Genomic DNA, 19,952 nt, shown 5'->3' with positions numbered 1-19,952 from the left:
GATGGAGGATAAAGGGAGAGAGAAGGAGAGGAAGGGAGAGGAGAAAAGAGGCGAGAATGAGAAGGCAAACAGACAAAAAGCGGAAGGATCGTTGGACGGACGCGAGTCATCCTTTTTACGAATGCCAGCGACTCCCCTTGTTGCTGTTTTCTCTTTCGAATGTCCGGTGTGCAAGCGATTCGCTTTTTATCGGCCGAGTATTCAGACGCGATCCAATTTCGTCGAAACGAGAGGGGCCGTCCCGATCGTTTCGCGCTACCCACCATTGTTCGCGCTCCTTTCCAAAATCCATTGAAACGCCGGAAGCGTGTCCGCGCTTTTCGTCCGACCGCGCCACTGCACCGCTCTCAATCGGCAACGAATACATCGGGTTCGGTATGGTTTTTGGAATTCACTCTTATCGTTGCTGCGATTCCGAAGAATCTGCTGCAGTTTGCACGGCAAACGTTAACAACGTCGATAAAACAGCTTGTGATACAAACGAAGCAAAAGGAGGCTCTAGCGTCTTTTGTTTTCTTTTAATACGTCTCCATCTTTCTAACAGAAATACTCATCGGATAACGTAATTCTCGCGAGCGCAACCGTTGTTAAATTTCGGAAGGGAAGTTCTGTAATTAAAAATTCTAAATTTTATTTTTATCGAGATATACGCGGATCGTTTTTCCTAATATCGATTTCCACCATGTTGCGGTTAGTAGAATATTTCTCAGAATACGCCGACGATGCGATAGTTCTGTGGCGAGCAGAAGCTCCGTGGCAGCTTTACGTAGCGACGCAAGGGGATGCTTCTGTACGCGCGGATCGGTCGAGAGGACTCCGTGTGCAATCTGCACGCAGGTGAATCGGAAAACGGCACGACCATCGGAAAAAGAGCTTCTCGTACGTGATTTTTAAGAGTCTCGTACCTATATTATAATATTATAACCTAATCTATATTATATATAACCTATATTATAATATAACCTATAACCTATATTATAATATAACCTATAACCTATATTATAATATAACCTAATATTCTCATTATTTGCGGAAAGACGATGGAGAGAGGATTGCCGTGATCCTTAACTGTACGACGAGCAGCTAAACTTTTTCTAGATTTTAAATTTTGAAAAAACGAGAGCGACTAATTCGTTGGAGCACGGCGACTGGTGCGCGTTCGTCGCTCGGCGAGCCGGTAACTTTGTCGACCGACAAACTTTATGACCCACGAGACGCGACGTTTTCTTTTTTCCCGGTCCTTTGCTCGTTCGCGGGGAACGTTCAGCATGAAAACACTGGAATCGATTTCTCCTCGCGCCTCACGGTTTCCATATAGAGCGATATTCGTCCGACGATAACCGTCGTTGGCTAAGAAGCGGGGAAGACGCGTAAGTGGCGGAGACAAAGGCTCGCGACCATTGTCCCGTGTTTGGTCGCATTCACCCACCCTCGCCATTCCACCATTGCATCGCAAATTCCGTACCGACATCGTCTTTGGCCAACTCTTTCCCGCTCGTAGCCTTTGTAGCTTCTCGTTTCTTCCTCTCTTCGTCGATCGCCATTGAAACCTTTGCACAACGAAACCGTAATTAGCGCCAACTTAATCGATCGATCTACGCTTCGAACCGAACGTTGTACCGCTGCCGTCATCCGACGTTTGCCGTTCGCCACCTTCCGTGCGCTCTACGTCAAACAAGTGAATTTCTCTACGAGAAATTTTATTTTTTTCCTCGCGCGGATACGTCGGGTTTCGCAAACTTGTTCCAATTCCATTTCCACACGGTGCAGCGTGAAGAGAGTAAAAGGTATGGACCTAGTGAACCGGAAATCAGCACGCCGTTTAAATTAAGAGAGTTTTGCAAATGAAATAAAATTGCGAGAACGTGGAATTTCCTATAAACGCGTCAGACACGTGTGGCGCCCCATACGAACGCGATAGTCGAAAACCTTTTAGAAACACGTTTCTGCGACTTCGTATAAGAATTTTACACGGGAATAGGAAATCTTTGCGAAATGTTCGATGCTTCTCTTTTTAGGGATGCGACGAGTTTGTTCAAAGATTCGCAACCATTAATTTTAACACTTTACCGACCGCTAGCGGTTCAACAGCATACGCACGTCTGACCGGTAGCTCAGGCGCAGATTTTTCAAATTGGAGGGAGCTTACGAAGCAACGCAACTGAGCAAGGTATCTTAGTATTAAATAACAAATTACTGCTCAAATAATGAGAAAGATTGTCGGTGACAAAAAGTCGAATAATAGACTATCGGTCGGTAAGCGTTGTTGACAAAAACCGATTAATCGGCCATCAGTCGGTAAAGTGTTAAAGGACAAAGAGACGTTCGGAAGATCGTCAAACTTGGAACACTCGGCAGACAGCTCGTGTATCGCGCGTATAACAGCTGAATGATGAATAATCTCTGCTATTGGAATCCATGCAGGTCTGTAAATTTCATTAAAACAGTGGCGAGCGCGGAAAGCTTTGAGCGATCCTAATTCGATATGGCGAGGAATAAATTGGACAAAGGTGCGAGGGAGAGGAAATCGTGGTGCGCGAGCCACACGAATTTCACGCGTCGAAGCTCTGCCGCGAATCGCAACAACGCGTCTCTCCACGTTTCGTTCCAGTCGTGAACGCGAAATCGGATTAATTCGAATCGTCGCGTCTTTTCAGTCGCCTCTTTGCTGCCGCTACGCTTTCTGCTTTCTCCTGCCTGGTGACAAAAAAAGCAAAAGGGCGAGAGAGAAAATAGTCTTTAATAATTAACGAATATCCGACGACAATCAAGCTTCTGTGGTATCACGATCATGAATTCATCGGAAGAATCATCATCATATTGTCTACAATTGTTGTTGGAATGAAGAATACATTATAAGATGTTACCTCAGCGTTATAATTAATTCAACTACCTCTATTATCTTAAACGAAATAGTTTCATGGCGTCGATTGTAAAATTGTAACGGGAATTTACGACTCCCGTTGACACGCTTCCTTGAGATCGCGTCTTCCCGCGAACGGTCGAAGAAACACGCTGTCAGTGGAAAAATTGAAAGATTTCAACTTTCTTGTTGTTATTTCTGTATTCAGACGTAGGATCACAGTAGCTATTATTTTATTTTTTGGATAAATCTATCACATCGTTCTGAGGCGAAAAACCTTTATTGCAGTTTCTTACATGGACTAGGGATAAAACCAAAAGAACATCTTAAAACTATCGATTAAATCTATCGATTGTATCTAGAACTATCTTCTAGTTACTATTTATTGTAACTAGCGTATCTGCATATAGATGGCGAGCGCGAACTCACGTTGTCATTTTCAACATTTCTATTGGAAAAACGTTCTACGTATCGACGAGAGGATACCGCGGTATAGAATTTAAGTGCCACCTCTCTTTCGAAATAGTTATTAATATAATGCTGGAAGACAAAGAAACGCGAGATGTCAGAACGTCTCCTCTACAGAGTAAAACACAAGTGTCGATAAACATTAGTTAACGGTTCCTTGACTTTCGTCTGTGCCATCTGTCTAAATGAACGAAACGTTGAGTTTTCTTTACAACCAGAAGGCACGTACAGGATTTATTCGACCGATGGGATAAACATCTTGACAAGTTGACAAGCTCGGTTTCCATCGAAAACGAAGCTTCCAAAGCAATTTCGTCGTTCTTGTTTCCAGCGACAAGATCTTCCTGACTTCGCTTGTACCACGAATTTAGGCTCGCGGCGTATAGATAGCGTTGAAGGAACGTGAATGGTGGAAAGAGTTATTCGGTGGGGAGCTACTCGCGACTTTCCGAAGATCGGCCGACCTTGTCGCGAAAGCGACTTCCTAATAATTTTCTCAAGGGAGAAAAGTTTGAATTTAGACTCGGTGGAAGGAACGAAAGATTCGAGGGCCATGGGCTAAGGATACTACCGTTGCGTTGTCGCAGGGAGATTGCGAATTAGCTCGACCGAGAACTCGTCGAAACTACCCTCTCTCGCAATTATTTCCCTTCTTTGCCTTCTCCGAGTCTTTCCGCTTCTTCGGCAACCGAGAAAAGTTTTTCCACGGAAGCAAGCGGAAGCCACATTTTCCTCGCATTCGGAAGACGAACGTCTGCTCGAATGCGACGCGACACGGCGCGTTCGATCAACCTTCGACAATTATGTGACGGACTGAAAATGAATTTAGATTCAGTCGGACAGCTGTCGATCCTTGCAAACAGACCGCAGATATCTATGCAAATTCACTGTTTTATCGAGTGCTACGATATCGATATTTTATACATTTTTATAGTGCGTTGTTGCGGCTTGAAATTTCCCATAAATTTCCAACGGAGTTGACATATATCAACTATATTTCATACAGGAAAATATATTTCAAATATATCTCGTAATTAATACACAAATACATTTCGAAACCATCGAATCTGCAAGATGTAGCATATTCTACGTAATAATCGAATTTTCTTCGACATTTTCTTCGATTTCGCTTAGAAAATACTCGTCGGCACGGTATACGCGGCTCGTCCGGAGCAAAGAATCGCACGGTACAAATTCCAGAATGTTCGAGTAGAGTCCAAAGGCAAACGACACCCGTTTAACTCGTTCCACGACAGTAACCGTTAATCCCTCGGTTTTCACGCTTGAGAGAGGATTTCGATCGAGCGAACGCGGAAGGTAATCGTCGACACGTAAACGACGACGTCGAGCAGGAATTCGAGCGTTGCTAGCCGAAATGATCGGCCATGTGAGAATTTCACTGCCAAGCTAGGGTCTCCGCCGTGTAGTTCGGTCTCGTCGATCGGTGTCGACAGTGTCGTTCCTTCCGATCTGTGGATTTCCTAGTGTCGTTTCGCGATATTTACAAGTCGGCAATAACGAAGTCGCGACCAATCGGTTAGAAGGTAAAAAAGCGATACGATCGTACCGACGATCGAAAAGAACACACTCGATAGTTGCAGATCTGTGACGTGTTACGAACGAATATCGTAGGTAACTGAAAATTCGTTACCGTGTCAAAGAAAAAAAAAGAACAAGAAAAATATATAATATATACATATATATATATATCGGCTTATCTACCGATTTTCGAAAGATCCCGTGAATCCAAAGCTCGCGTCACGATCTGGTCTCCGTAATCATGGTCGTAGTTAAAGCATTACCAGCCGGACGAACGAGGTCCTTCTCCTCCCTAAATCCCATCAACGTCGCCGAGAGCAAATCCTTGTATAATGGAGCGATCTGGCCGACCCATCGATCCTCAGACTTTGCCACCGTCTCTTCCTACGTCTCTATTTTATCTTCCCCAGACAACCTATCTCTCTTCCTCTCCCCCCCCCCTCTCTCTCTCTCTTTCTTTCTTTCTTTCTTTCTCTCTCTGTCGTTCATATTTTCGGCGAATTTCACGCAGAATGCCTATGCTGACCTGGCTTGACCTGCCTCGATTCAACGTATCCGCACGATGCGTCCGTACACAGCCGTTTTCAATTTTCTTCGCACACAGTCTGACCGCTATTCGAGCTTTTCCTCCCGTGAATCATTTTCATGTAACGCACTAATAAGCCGTTAACGCGCAAATTTCCTACATCAGCCTATATTAATCCTGTGTAGGCTAGTACGAAGGAAAAATTTTCAAAGCCGAACGTTTCACTAGATTTGCAGCGGATTCTGTAAATTAATTCGAATTCGATTCTCGTATGGAGCGCTGATAGAAGCGCGCGACGATGTCCGCAAAGGTCCTGTCTAATAGCTCTGTAATTACCGGTCCTACCGATTGCGAATACCTGGCGGTTCATTACGTTGCGGTGATGCGGTAGGCTACCGGCCCTTGGTCGATATCGGGATAACGCGCCTGATATAACATACATCGTTCCATCATGGGGCTGAATATCGGCTGGAAATTCTGCAGTGAAAATTTTCAGTCCACTGGATCAGTGGACATGGAAACGGACGAGTAACGCTTGGTAGAAACGCGAAGAACAAAGTCGAAAAATTGACCGTTATTTTGCCAAACTTACGTCATACGTGTGTATCTATCAATCGCAAAAACCATAGAAAATACAAGACGTTGCTTCTTTGTTTCAAACACGCCTGATGTAACATACATCGTTCCATTATGGCGCTGAATATTCGTTGGAAATCCTGCAGTGAATATTTTCAGTCTACTGGATCAGTAGACAGGGAAATGAACAAGTAACGCAAAGAGCAAAGTCGAAAAATTGACCGTTATTTTGCCAAACTTACGTCCTACGTAAATCGTGAAAATACAAGATGTCGTAACCTCCGCGACTCTCGACACATCAAACGTGCTCGTTTCTCGAATAAAACTACTTCTAACGATTGTACGTACAGCGCTGCAACTGGTTTCGTCAACCGGAATCCAACGCTTCGATCTCCCGTAGCTCCCTCTATTGTGGCTACGACTACATCGATCGATCGATAACTTTACTTGACGTTTCGTTTTACAACCTCGCTAGAAAGAGACAGTAAACGCCGCGAAATAGATGAACGCGCAGCGATACGTAATGCAACGTGGTATCTAATTCGATATACGGTGCTATTCGCAATAGGCAGTTTAATCACCGAATGACGTTTACCTCGTCGCTTTTGCCGCTGCCTATTTATTCGACCGGATATCCAATGAAACGTCGATCGAGTTTCTACTTTGATTCCATTTGGCGTTTTACGATCGCGTTCAATCGGTCGCGAAACATCTCTTTCGATATATTCGACGTATCGCGTATCAATCGCGAATCACTTTTCGTATTCATCGATGGATTTGCACGACTTTGAAACAGTTATTCACCGGCGTGAAGTTGCCAGCGTCGGCATCGCATTATCGACGTTACGCGAGAAACACGATGCGTTTATATCTCAATTATCTTCTCCGATCTCGAACCGTGGTCCGTGTGTAGTCGTAAATGCCACGATCTCGTTTTAAGAATTGTTTTCTTCTTCTTGGAAAATTTCAAGCTTCTTTCGTAAGATCGATTCGTTAAAGGAAGCAGAGTAAAAGCGAACGAATCAGAGAAAAGTAAGATCGATCATAACTGCGAATCCCAAGAAAATCAGAAACACAAGACGTAGAACGAATTGGATAGGAACTCGGAGCGTGGAATTTCTGCTTCGCTGAAAGAAGAGTGCGAGGATGATCTCGCGTCGAGAAAAAGAGGAGCAACCTAAAGAGAGAGAGAGAGAGAGAGAGAGTGGCAGCAATGAAACAAGTTTCCGTGTTTCTAAAGGTTCTTGCTAGTGATACCGACCACGAGGAGAACTCTGAGCACGGTTGACCGAGCTCGGACGGTCCCCTCGGCAAATACTGGCTTCGACACACAATATTATCGCGCTCTAGGGATCTAAACCATCGTGAAACCCGCGAACGTTTGAAGGTGTACGCGCGAAACCACCATTCCACCAAGCTACAGACTGACTCTTTCAGCGAGCGCGGCGTGCCACGACCGATTCCACGCTTCCGCCGTTATCTCCTCGCACTTTCGAAACCGCTTCCACGATCCAAACCTTCCCGTTCAAATGCAAATGCAGATGCAGATGTAGATGCAAATGCAGATGCAAATGAGAGAGCGAAAGAGAGAGAGAGAGAGAGAGAAAGAGAGAGAACTCGCCTAGTAGACCGCTGTTGCTGTCGCGTCGCTGTATCGCAACGAAAACACTCGCGGGCAAAGCTCTCATCGTTGCTTTGTTATTTATTTATCTGTTTATTTATCACAAAGCCGCGTCAACTTGGCGGCTATTAGCAACGATCACGTTAACTGCGTACACGTATACACGATATACAGCGTGTTTCGTAAATGCATGTGCATACTCCGTGGGATTAATCCGCAGATTAAAAATACACGCGGCACTCTTTTTACACGGTCGATGAGTAGCGTTAAAAAAAAAAAAAGCCAGGCAAAAAGAGAACTGCGAGAAAATCGATTCGCAGCAAAGTATAAAACTTGCGCTAAACTGAAGCGAACGATGGGGAAAAGTAATTTAAAACATAGAAGCGCATTCGATAATGACATTTAGTTCGACAGACATGCGGAAAACAAACAAAAAAAAAAAAAAGAAAGAAAGAAAGCAAAAACGCAGTACGTAAAGGAAGATCGAAAAAGTATTTCTTTCCCAAAAATCGGCTTTCATCGCGCGAAATGTCCTTCGTTCGATCGTCTTTCTTCCCAAGAAACAGTTCGTAAAGAGAGAAAAATCTGCGTGAAATTTGTACAAACAAACTCGAGTCTCTTTGAACTCGCGTAAGACGCTTGAAATATGTCGTTCGCGTTGAAACGATAAAACGCGTTAAAAAACCGCGTAAGAAGAGTACCGTGCGAGGAGAGTGCCAGAGCTAAGTAAAAAATACATCCAGAAAGGATCCATCCGCGAATCGACGTTACGTTTCCGACCGATGCAATTTTTTATTCCGCCGATTAAAACTCGTATACGTAGTCCGAGAGTCGATTGATTTTACAACCTCGCCATCGTATACTTTTCGCAAGAGGCTCGCGGATCGATCGCTTCGCACTCACGAGGCGACGACGTATCGACGTCCCGTCTTTGTATCGAGAATTCGATTAAAGGACCGTTCCACGAAGCGAAACCCTCGGATATATCTGACAATTCGATCGGTAGCCATCGGGGGATAAACTAATTTCCTCGCGTTCCACCTTCCCTTTCCATAGTTCCGATCGGATTTCAGGAATAAAAGCTCGCTACCCGAGGCAAAGCGCCGATCCAAAGATCGACCCAACTATCGATCGCGACCTCCCTTGCGTCTTCTTCTTGGCGAAGGGCAAACGTCGCCGAATAATTCTCGAGCAATTAACGCAGCGGTCCGCGACATTGGCGCAATTAACGAACACGCTCTGAGAAACATTATCCGTCTCCCTAAGCATCTTTCGCCTGCGTCGATTTATCGTTTCCCCTGCATCTTCATCGAGGGTGCGAATTAACGAGGTATTTTTTCCAGCTTATCGGCCATCAACAGCACTCAGACGCTTTTTCTCCTTCTCTTTTGTGCGCGAACGCCGCGGCGCGCCGCGGTGTATACACCGTGGCGTCGGTATCAACGCGACGTCGCATCGATTCGAGAAAAGTAAAAAGCATCGCGCGATATCGAAGGCTGCAGTGGCCGAACAAGCGAGTGTGTGCTGTTCGTCGATCGGAATACGTCATTCGGCAGAGTATAGGTGTAAGAGGAGTGTCATCGTGGCTCGTTTACCGTCACCCGATGCCTAGTGGTCTTATTTGTACACGGATCGGTTAACGCGTCGATCGCCCGCGATGATCGGACCAAAGGACGTTTTACGATTCATTTAGAACGATCGAAAGAAGATCGAGTTCCTGGACTGATCAATTTTCAACGATGCGAGCAATTTGGATAAATATGGTCGGAAGGATGTACGTAAATATCGTGTGATATTTTGCAAAGTGTTGAGATGTGTATAATTTTCTGTGCTGCACTAGGTTAAATGCGTAGTAGAGATACTTGTATGTGAATATCAGTGTGTGGAAGTATGTGTGTCCGAAGCGTCTCGAAAACAAATGAATGTAAACTCTTCAGTCGGTTAAGAGTCGTCGGTTTACAGTCGGGTATAGAAGAAAATGCTGAGACGCGTGCAAGTGTGTATCGATGAATATATAAGGAATCGTCCATGAAATGAATATTTCATTATTTTAATATTAATCCTCGGTATAAATTTAGTGTTCCTATAACATTATTTCGGCCTCGAAGATCCACAATTCTCAACACGAAGATTAAACATTATGGCGAAGTGTACTTCGATGTATCGCGGCTCCCTCAGCAAGATGTACGCGTAAGTGATAGTCGACGTGTTAATCCGACGAATAAGTTACTCTTCCTCTAAGAAAAAAAAAAAAAGGAAACAAACAGAGTTTATTTTAGAGTAACGTTCAATCGGGCTGTTTCCATTTTCGATAAACTGGAACGAGCTTCGGGAAGTTTCAGGATCACGAAATTCGAAAACGAAAAATGGAGGGAGAGGAATTGCGACACGGGATACGACATGGACGATGCGAGAACCGTCGATTACTCGCGGATATCCCAGATGACAGAAGCGGAAAAAGAAAGACGAAGATACCGAGGCAGGAAGAGAAAAAAGAAAAGCGCCCACGCCCGGACCGCGCCCGGATTCGCGTGTATCTTCGAGAGGGAAAAAAGGAAGAAGGGAAAAGGGGGAAAAAGGGAGAAAAGAGCGGTTGGTCGAGGGAAGGAAATATCAGGAATAGGGACTGTAAAGCGAGTTCCCGAGACTAGCTCCCGAATCGAGATTGGAATTGAGATTGGATCGCGACAACGTACAATTGGATGAGATGTGAACGCGGTATCAATGACGACATTGACCCTAGCCGCATGATGCGGTTGCTTCGAAAAACTTGGGAAATTTATTCGATCGATCGTTGGGTGGGCTCGGCAAGAAACTAGGCGAACTTCTGCTTCTTTCTTACTTTTCGTCGCGCTTACGGACTTTTAGAGATGATCGGACACGTTGAAAAATCATTACCTCGATCGATTTAAATATTCGCGCGATTATTATTACATCGTGGATGTTCTTGCAAATTCGTTGTTTTACGAACGTAACTGAAAAGATGGAAACTAAATCGAGATTTGTTTTATTTCGTAAATATTACAAGAATTATTCTACTTTGAATATTTTTTTTTACAACTACTCTGGTAAATTACGTACATCCTTAATAAATGCGTAAGCATCCGCGATCTAATTATCAACTATATCTTTTCATTATGCGATCCCACACACGCTGCGAACGATCTTATAATCCGGATTCTCGGAATTTCGTAATAAATTCGCAGCAAGTTCCTATAAATATTCAAATCACCCGCGTGAATCACCGTATCTTCCGCTTTACGTAATTCAATTCGATGCTAATGAACATTTTAATTCTGCCCGTATCGCGCTTCTCTGTATAATTAACTAGCTGTAAAACCTATCGTATCCTGCGATCATGTTTCGATCAGAGGCGAGCTCTCCCACAAAACCGTATCGTACACCAACTTTCGACGGCGTCGTACAACAAAAATTCATGCAAACTGCTACAAGCAGAGTAATGAGAGCGATGTAGCCCGCGGTACTTCGACAATAAGAAATATCGTCGAGGGAGACAGTCGCGTCGTTCGTCCGACGTAAATTCCGAAAGTTAGTTGTTCGCCGCTCGAACGAAACTTGTTCCAAAGAATCTTTCGCGGCTAAAAACCAGCATTCCGTTGCTTTCAAACTTGGCTCCTGTTTTCCTTCTCTTCTTGCAACTCGGTAAAATTTGCAAATTGCAGATTCATTGCCGGTAATCGTATAACGTAACGCGGTGACAAGGCGCGGCACAACGCGCGTCGTGAAAATGCTCGTCGCGCCGCGGCGAGACAAAACGCGCTATGGCGAACGCATACAACGGCAGAGCACTTAGGCGTACGTGCATCGGGATCGGTTGACCTCCTCCCCGACACTGTCTGCGAAAGCTTTTACGACCAAGTACCGAGTGCTAAGCTTCCATCGTACCTGCAAACCTCGACAAAAGTAACTCGTCCCATTCCGTACCGTACCGTACCGTCCCGCTTTCCTGCGATTCGTTTCGTCTCGTTCGCCCCGCGAGCACAAACTTCGATTCGATCCCGATTCGCCCTTTCTCTCATTTTCCGACTCGTTTGCGACTCACGATCGCGCGTTGGAAAGCGTCAACGACTCGCAGCGCCCAACGTTCAATCCCCCCCCCCCCTCCCTCCGAAACGAAATGCGATACTTTGAAAGGCAGCGATTTTGCTCGCCGATATCGACGAACGATCTTATATTGGCTTGGTAACTAAGTGATTGCGGATTTTGTCATTAGGTGGTATCGACAAAATCCGCAATCACTTAGTTGCCAAACAAATAGTTCAGATCCTGAGCAATTAGTCGGCGGAGGTGACCTCCTTTCTCATGGATCGTCGAACAAAGACTGTTCAGTGCGAATGTCCTGTCTCGGACCAAGTATAATATACTTTTGGTGCGCCGCAGAATTTTAGTAATCTGTAGCTGCGTATGTGTCTTAGTACGTTTCGATACAAAGATGCCTTACATGATTGTTTTGCCACAGAGGATTAACACTGTACGACGCATATAATGTAATAAACAAACTCTGCACAAAGCAGAATACAACCGGCGACAAGTTCAAACTTTCCGGTATCTCCCCTCCACTAGTATAAATAGACGACCACGTTCTCCAGAAGTCAGTCAGTCGAGCGAATAAGTACAACGAATCAGTCTAGCGAATCAGCATAACAATTAGTATCAGTACCGCAGTATCGCGCAATCTTATAACGAATATCATCGAGCGAGCAAAGGTTGCGATTAAATTTGTGTTGTTATTTCTGTATTCAGACGTAGGATCATATTAGCTATTATTTTATTCTTTGAGCCGAGAAACCTTTATTGCACTTTCTTACATGGACTAGGGATAAAAACAAAAGAACATCTTAAACCTATCGATTGTATCTAGAACTATATTCTAGTTACTATTTATTGTAACTAGCGCGTCTGCACATAGATGGCGAGCGCGAACTCACGTCATTTTTAACACTTTGTATTCTACATTTTAAAATATCTGTAAATATATTTAATTAAATTAACTCGTCTAATTATTAATTTAACCAACAACACGTCTCACCGTCCACCACAAATCGGTTTATGTGATCCTTCAGAATTTAACATCGATTTGAGCGACCACGTTTTGGATTGTATTAGGTTATCCGAAAAGTTCCTTTCGTTTCATAAGGTGATAACAGATGAACAACAATTTCTGTTTTATATTATTTTATTGAATTAGGTATGATGCATTTCGTTATATTTCTATTATTATGATCGTGCATAATTCAATGAACTAATATAAAACAAAAAAAAATTGTGCGTCTATTATTTCCTTATAAAACGAAAGAAACTTTTCGAACAACCTAATACGTCGTACTCTGTATCAACCCTTTCACGATTGAACCCGTACACTCCCCTAACAGTATCGCAACATCTACTGATTTCGCAGGAAACGTGACGGTTAATTTAGATTATCGAGAAAGCGATACTACGTAGCTGTATTACATTAAATGGATTAAGTAGAAATCTTTAACACTAGAACTACCGATAGCTAACACGAAGCTATTTCTACCAAAACCAGTGATAGAATATTTTTATATTTATTGATTTATTACTTTTTTACAGAAGCAATTCCATGCTATGTAGTATATTTTTGGCACTATTACTCCACCTGGGACCATCACCCCTAAACGAGGGTTGGGTACATTTATAAAATTGTAGAACCAGTCATTTTGACTGCTATTGGTACAAGTAGCCTTGATACAAAATTATTTTCAGTTTGAATATATAAAAAACAAAATAAAATTCATTATATTATTCCTTTAGTTATCGTTGCGAAAGTCATCATTACGGAAGAAAAATATAACATAAAGTAGGAATTTTAAAATAAAATTGTAAGACCAGTCAATTTGACTGGTATGGTAATTCTAGTGTTAATAAGCAGGATTATTTAAAGCGTGGAATATAGTTGAAGACTTCCTAGAGGTTACGATTCACGGATTGAAAATCCGGAATATAACTGAACGAGCCGGGATACTGGACTAGATATTTCTTCGTACGTAGAGCTCTGGCCGAGGGTTCGTTTCGGGTCACTAAATCGCCATATTTCTCTGTTATAATCCCATTGTTCCGATACACGCAACGCGATTACTTTGACTCGTTCCATAACTTCGTTATACCTTGGCCCGGGTCCATCGTTTCCAACGAATCCACTTATCATTCCAGTTCTTCTGTAACTACCTTTGTCCTACCCGTATTAGCTTTTTCCCCTTTTCTTCCCTTTCTGTGTCCTTTCAAACCTCGAAGAGTAAACTAAACATAGAAAATTGTCTGAAACACGACCAAACATCGCCAGAGTTGACTATCGAACATCGCCAAACGGAAGATTTTTATTTGAACGGTAAACGTTTTCAATTGAATTTGCGCGAGTTACCGCGAGAAGTAAAGTAAAGACAAATTAGAAAATAAGGGGAAAAAGCAAGGACAATGTTAAAGGAGCAGAGATAGAGAAAGAGAGAGAGAGAGTGAAAGAAACGTTAGACAGATTCGGAGTAAAAGCTGAAGTACGAGCTTGAAAACATGGAGCATAAACGAGTCAGTATGTAGGATAATGAGGTACTACTTCTCGGTCGAGTCAAAGTCTTGAAGCAGTAGTTATAAATGAAAGCAACCTCGACTACCGGTTACGCTTTCATGAAAACGCGTTTATCGTACCTCGTAGCTTTCGCTGGACTACGCGCTTTTTTTCAAACAGGTCCAGTGGATCTAATTGCTCGAGGAAAAGGATACAAGCGCGACGATTAAGTGCCAGTGATTCGCGAATAAAAGAAAAAGGTTGGAAGGGGCAGAAGGAGAAAGATAGAAAAAGGGAGAAAACTTGGTTTCCAGTAACGTAGTCGACAGTGACGACGTCTGCATGCGCGTTGCAAACTTTTGAGTACGTTGATCGACGTTACGTGGATGGATACGCCCCGTAAGCAAATTAGCAACACGGGAATCAGCCTTCTAGTTGGCCACATCGAAGCGTTGTTATATACAATCTGTTCGACTGGCGTGAAAAAAATTCAGTAACATTGTGTAGCGGCGTGTGAGTCTTAGGACGTTGCGATACGAAGATGCCTCGCATAATTGTTTTGCACTGTACGACGCACATAATGTAATAAACAAACTCTGGACAAAGCAATTTCGCTGCTACGTGCAACCTACAACCGGCGACAAGTTCAAACCTTCCGGTACCCCCCTCGACCAGTATAAATAGACGAACATGTTCTCCAGACACAGTCAGTAGTAGTGCGAATGAATATCAGTATCGAGTCAGTGAGTCAGTCAGTCGAGCGAATTGGTATAACGAATCAATCTTATAACGAGTATTATCAAGCGAACCATTAACCTTGTATTCTACACTTTAAAATATTGCCATTAATATTGCCAAATAATGCCATTAACTTTGTATTCTACACTTTAAAATATCTGCAAATATAGTTAATTAAATCAACTCGCCTCATTATGGATTTAACCAACAACACGCATACCGTCCACCGCAATCGTTTTCGTTGGATGCGCGTCTATAGCCAAGCGGAAAACGCTTGCAGTACCAGAACGAAGATTCAAGATTTCGAATACTTTGGCGAGCTACTGCGGTTGTTTACGACAGTCTGGAAATAACTGGACAAACGGAAAATTTGAGAAATGGAATAGGTAAAAATGGAAAGGAAGGATCGTACTGATGGCGCCATAGATTTCTACCCTCCATTTACCTCTTGCATTCGCATTTCTTCGCGAGCTAGGTTGGAAAAGGATGGTCAATGGGTGGGTTTCTCGACCAAAAGCAACGAGACTGCTAGTGGCTGAAAGGGACGCGAGTCGCTTAACCCCCTAAACGCGCGGAATAATTTACGATCGGTTTCATCCGCGTTCACGACCACGATTTTCTTCGTCGGTTTCTTTCAACTTCGTCTTCGCTCCCCCAAGCCTCGTCCCTTTCTTCCTTCAATGCAAACTACCACCGGTCGAAATCACGTTCTCGTATCCGTGCACCAATTTTATTCTCCTTGGAATTCGCATTTCTTTTCCGACGTACAATACCAAAGTTCATCGAGTTAGGATCGTTGAAACGTTCCCGTACCTTTCGCGTTTCTAGTCAAATTGACGGAGCAAATTCCGATAGCATGCTCCATCCATCGATTAGATTTATAAACCCGTACATGTTAATAATTTCTCTTCCCAAAATTGGATTCTTTATGCTTTACGTCCTTGCTAACACGCGCTCCTTATTTCCATATGTTTCCGAACGTTCTGAATTTTTGTTTTCGAAATAACCGAACGTAACGTGGTATAATGCGTAATGAGGTGGATTTTAAACGTGTTGGTTTGTTTATCAAAGAGACGAGTGATAACATTGTAATAGTCGGTGTATATTAAAATCACTGTAGGTACAAGTACAGTGTTTTTTCGATCAGTCGCGGAGCACGAACGATCCCCTATTTCGATTAGGATAATAGAGGTGATTTAATTAGTATAACACTTGATTAACAGTTCAAAGATATTATATATTTGCAACAACTTTGTAGAAAAGATAGTTACGCTGTTGCGTAAGGTATAAGTTAAGTAGGTGAATGATCGATCTAAGGGTGAAAACCCGGTAAAGTGATGTTGACTGTTCTAAAGACGATGAACCAGTGGAGTCCCGTGACGATGCTGTTGCAAAGGAAAACTCCTACTCGGTGATGATCGCCCCACCACTGGTCGCTTGCGGGTGGAATCCCGGGAAACATGGGAAAACCTACGTTTCCCCAATTTTTACCTGATGGAGCAATAATCGTAAGGAACCCCTTGACTCGAAGATGTTTCATGTCACGTGACGGCCTTAACGGTTTTATGACGGTTCCTTAGGATTATTATGATCCGCTTAATTCTATGTGTACAGCTGGTGGTCGCCACGAACGTAACATACAGAGATAGCGTATGCCGGTCATAATCGTCGCTATTCGATCGTATGACTCGCTATACTGACTCGTTCTAATCTTTGTTCTAGAGAGCACGTTCGTCTATTTGTATCGACAGGTGTTATTATAAAAAGTCCAAATGTAACTCCGGTTGGCGATTACAAATAACGACGATAATATTTTGTCTGGAGTTCGTTTACCTTTGAACCTAGCAAACCAAAACAACGTTGGTATTCCAAGGCACAATAATATGAGTCCCTCTGCTGATTCAAATCTTCCGTTGACTCGTGTGCCGCTACAGTGATAATAAAAAAGATCTTCAACGACGCTCTAATCAGCCTAGTTGCCCGATTATGAGAATACGGGCGTGGTCTGTGATACACTAGCTAGTGTTAGCTAACACTAAATTCGATAAATTAAATAGTTGCTATACGTCAAAGATGATGAAACTGTGGCACTCGTATGTACATTAATTCTTATTCGCTCGTACGATTAATTTTTATTCGCTTACACGAAGCTTAGCCTTGATAAATTAGTTTTATCGTACGTTGATCGATTTAGTATCTAACATAGATCGGTCACGCTAAATCCCAAGTTTTTATAACATACAGGAAAGAAGGTAGAAGAGAAAATACGATCAACTACTTAACTATATCCTGTAGAAAAGATCGCGAGACAAAAGAGGTCGATGTCGATCCTTTCTAAGCAGTTACATTTGCAAATAGAAAGAACGCTAGGTACACCGAACGCGATTCGCAATTTCATAAAGTCAGAAAAACCTCTTGCAATCGGTTTGCGATCGACTCGACCGTTATCCGATAGAATGCTCGAGCGCAACAATAGCTGAGCTAATATTTGCCATGCGATTTTCAAGGAAGTCGTTAGATTCGTTGTACGAAGATCTTATCGCGGAGGAGACCTGCTGCTTCGTACTTACATGTGTACTTTCTGCCGATAGAGGCACGCGTGGCCGATTCTACTCCCGATCGTGTACCATCGATGGTACACAAACCGGGGAACGTCACGTTTCAACCCTCGGTACACGCACTATCCTACTAACATCGGATGTAGCAAGATGCGTAATACGATCAAAGATACTTACTCCCCCTAACGGAATCTTCACCAAGAGCGGAGAACTTTCTTTGTCCTTGGACCCTTAACCCTTTCGCTTCGGCAGTCCAGTCCACCGAAGTACAGTCACTGAACGGAAACGCGCGCCAGAAATACGCACAGTGTGCGTGGTTGCTGTATATACGTTTTTCTAAGTCTTTAATAACAATAATTCTTGTGAAATATCGTTTCACTGTCAATGTATTCAATAGATTTTTTTAGCATGAAACAGTATACGATCGTTTGGATGTTTGAAATATATTACGCGAAACGTTTTGATGTTTCAACGATGAGTAACTTTAAGAAGTGATTGATCCAATAGGTCAATAAAATCAACAGAAAATGTTCTGTCGAGAACGAAAAAATATATCGTTGACTATAGATAGCACTTGTATACAGGGTGGTTGGTAACTGGTGGTACAAGCGGAAAGGGGGTGATTCTACGCGAAAAAAGAAGTCGAAAATATACAATAACAATTTTTCGTTTGAGGCTTTGTTTCCGAGAAAATCGACTTTGAATTTTCGCTCGGTACGCGTGCACTTTATCGCGTCTCGTTATAACGGATCTCACTGTAGATCGTTGTCTCGATGGAAAAATTAAAAAAAAAAAATTTTTTTAAATTTTTAATCTATATTTTCGACTTCTTTTTTCGCGTAGAATCACCCCCTTTCCGCTTGTACCATCAGTTACCAACCACCCTGTATATGTAGCGGCACATGAGATAGAGGATAATTCAAATCACGTTGTTGTTTTACCTCGGAGTATCAAGATCGTTAGGATCACGTAATGTAAAAATAAATAAACTCCGGACAAAACAATGTCGCCGCTACGTGCAACCGTCGAACAAAGACGAACTTGAATTTTCCGGCTCTCCTCCGATCAGTATAAATAAACGGACGCGATCGCAAGCGAATCAGTTATACGAGCTATCGACGAGTATCTACGAGTTTTTATCGATCAGCGATTATACACTGTCTCTTAGCGAATACGTTTGTACGAGTGTCTCAATATTTATATTTATTAATTTATTTAAATTTAGATATATTTGTCGGGTTGCAACAGCAAGTTCTCGTTAGTTTAACTACGGATCCTCTACAAGTCCTCTACATATACATCATTTGGATGATTTGGATATGAAGTGCCGGTCTTAGGATTCGTCGCCAATATGCGGCTCATCTCGCGGGTGCCGCCTTTAAAACACGTTGACTGCCATGACACCCGTATTCGGGTGACAGCAAAGTTTCCGGCAGGGCCGCGTCACCCGTATTCGGGTGGCGCTTATTTGACTACTTGCGATGGATCGTCGTAGGTGAGGTGTAGTTGTTTTGTTCGAAATAATTGTTGCGCTGCTGGTTATATACTGCTGGGGTACTGCTGTTTTTCTTTTCTAATTTAGATGCGTGGAAGAAAAATCGGACTACGGGGCGCCGGGATTCGAACCCGGGTCCCGGAACGTTCGTAACCTAAGGCGCTAACCATTGCGCTACCGTCGTCCGGTAGAAGTTAGTGTCGAGTGGCGGTATTTGTTGTCGAGTGCCACCACATAGGTATTTGAAAAGATATTCCAGAGGAAATAATAAAACTATTGAATCGTTATAAAAGTGATACGAAAATGGTTTATTAAAAAAATTATTTACTCGCATTACTACAATATCGATGGAAGTACCTAGCAAAGAACGCTTATCAACGTGATAAGCGGCGCTCGAAGCGAAAGGGTTAACGGTGCGTTTCGACCAACACATATGGTCGTCCTTCCCTGGTTTTACGAAAAATTTACAAACGAAAGTTTGACGATCGAATCGGAAATTTAACTCCGTCGTACGCTTGTCGCGGTATGGAGCGCGCATACGTAAGTTCCGTGTCCTGATACTTGCGAGCGGAAGCGTGCGTGTCTGATGGAAAATCGCGGGAAATGGAATAACGCGAGGCAGGAACGTCTTGTGGTTTACGCGTCGATGGAAAACCGCGCGGATATTAGAAAGACACTGGGACGAAGAGGGTACAGAACGAAGTAGGGTAGTGGTAGTTTGCTCGGCGGAAGGAAGAGGAACTGGTCTCGGTAAGAAAGGCGCGACGGCGAGAGGATGGAAACGGTGGTGAATGCGTGGAGACAACGCGGGACGAGATGGGGCGCGAAACAAGGAGCGGGAGCGGTCGCGAGGATTATCGTCGACATAAAGGGTGTGCCCTTTTGCGAGCTTCGTGCCAGTCATCCGACGCATTCATCTTTCCCGAAGGTTAAACGCCCGCGCCCCCGCGTTCTTGTCCAGACTGGGGACAGAGAGCGAAGCGAAAGGAAAGAAAGAAACGAAGGGAACGAAGAAAACGAAAAA

The 19,952-nt window shown here is 43.3% G+C and overlaps 1 protein-coding gene and 1 long non-coding RNA gene across 3 annotated transcripts in view; one reads left to right on the top strand and one right to left on the bottom strand.

Moving 5' to 3' along the window:
* The window catches only part of LOC117237717 (PDZ domain-containing RING finger protein 4), a 58,746-nt gene that overhangs the window by 20,636 nt on the left and 18,158 nt on the right, over positions 1 to 19,952 (bottom strand). The window lies entirely within an intron of this gene.
* On the top strand, positions 9,667 to 10,708 carry LOC117237726. Its single transcript, XR_004494054.1, has 2 exons — positions 9,667 to 9,783; positions 9,930 to 10,708. It is a non-coding gene; the product is annotated as an uncharacterized LOC117237726 (long non-coding RNA).

The sequence above is a fragment of the Bombus vosnesenskii genome, unplaced genomic scaffold, assembly GCF_011952255.1.
Source record: "Bombus vosnesenskii isolate JDL3184/JDL3185 unplaced genomic scaffold, Bvos_JDL3184-5_v1.1 scf7180000013398, whole genome shotgun sequence".
NCBI lineage: Eukaryota > Metazoa > Arthropoda > Insecta > Hymenoptera > Apidae > Bombus > Bombus vosnesenskii.
This window is presented reverse-complemented; position numbering and strand designations above follow the sequence as displayed.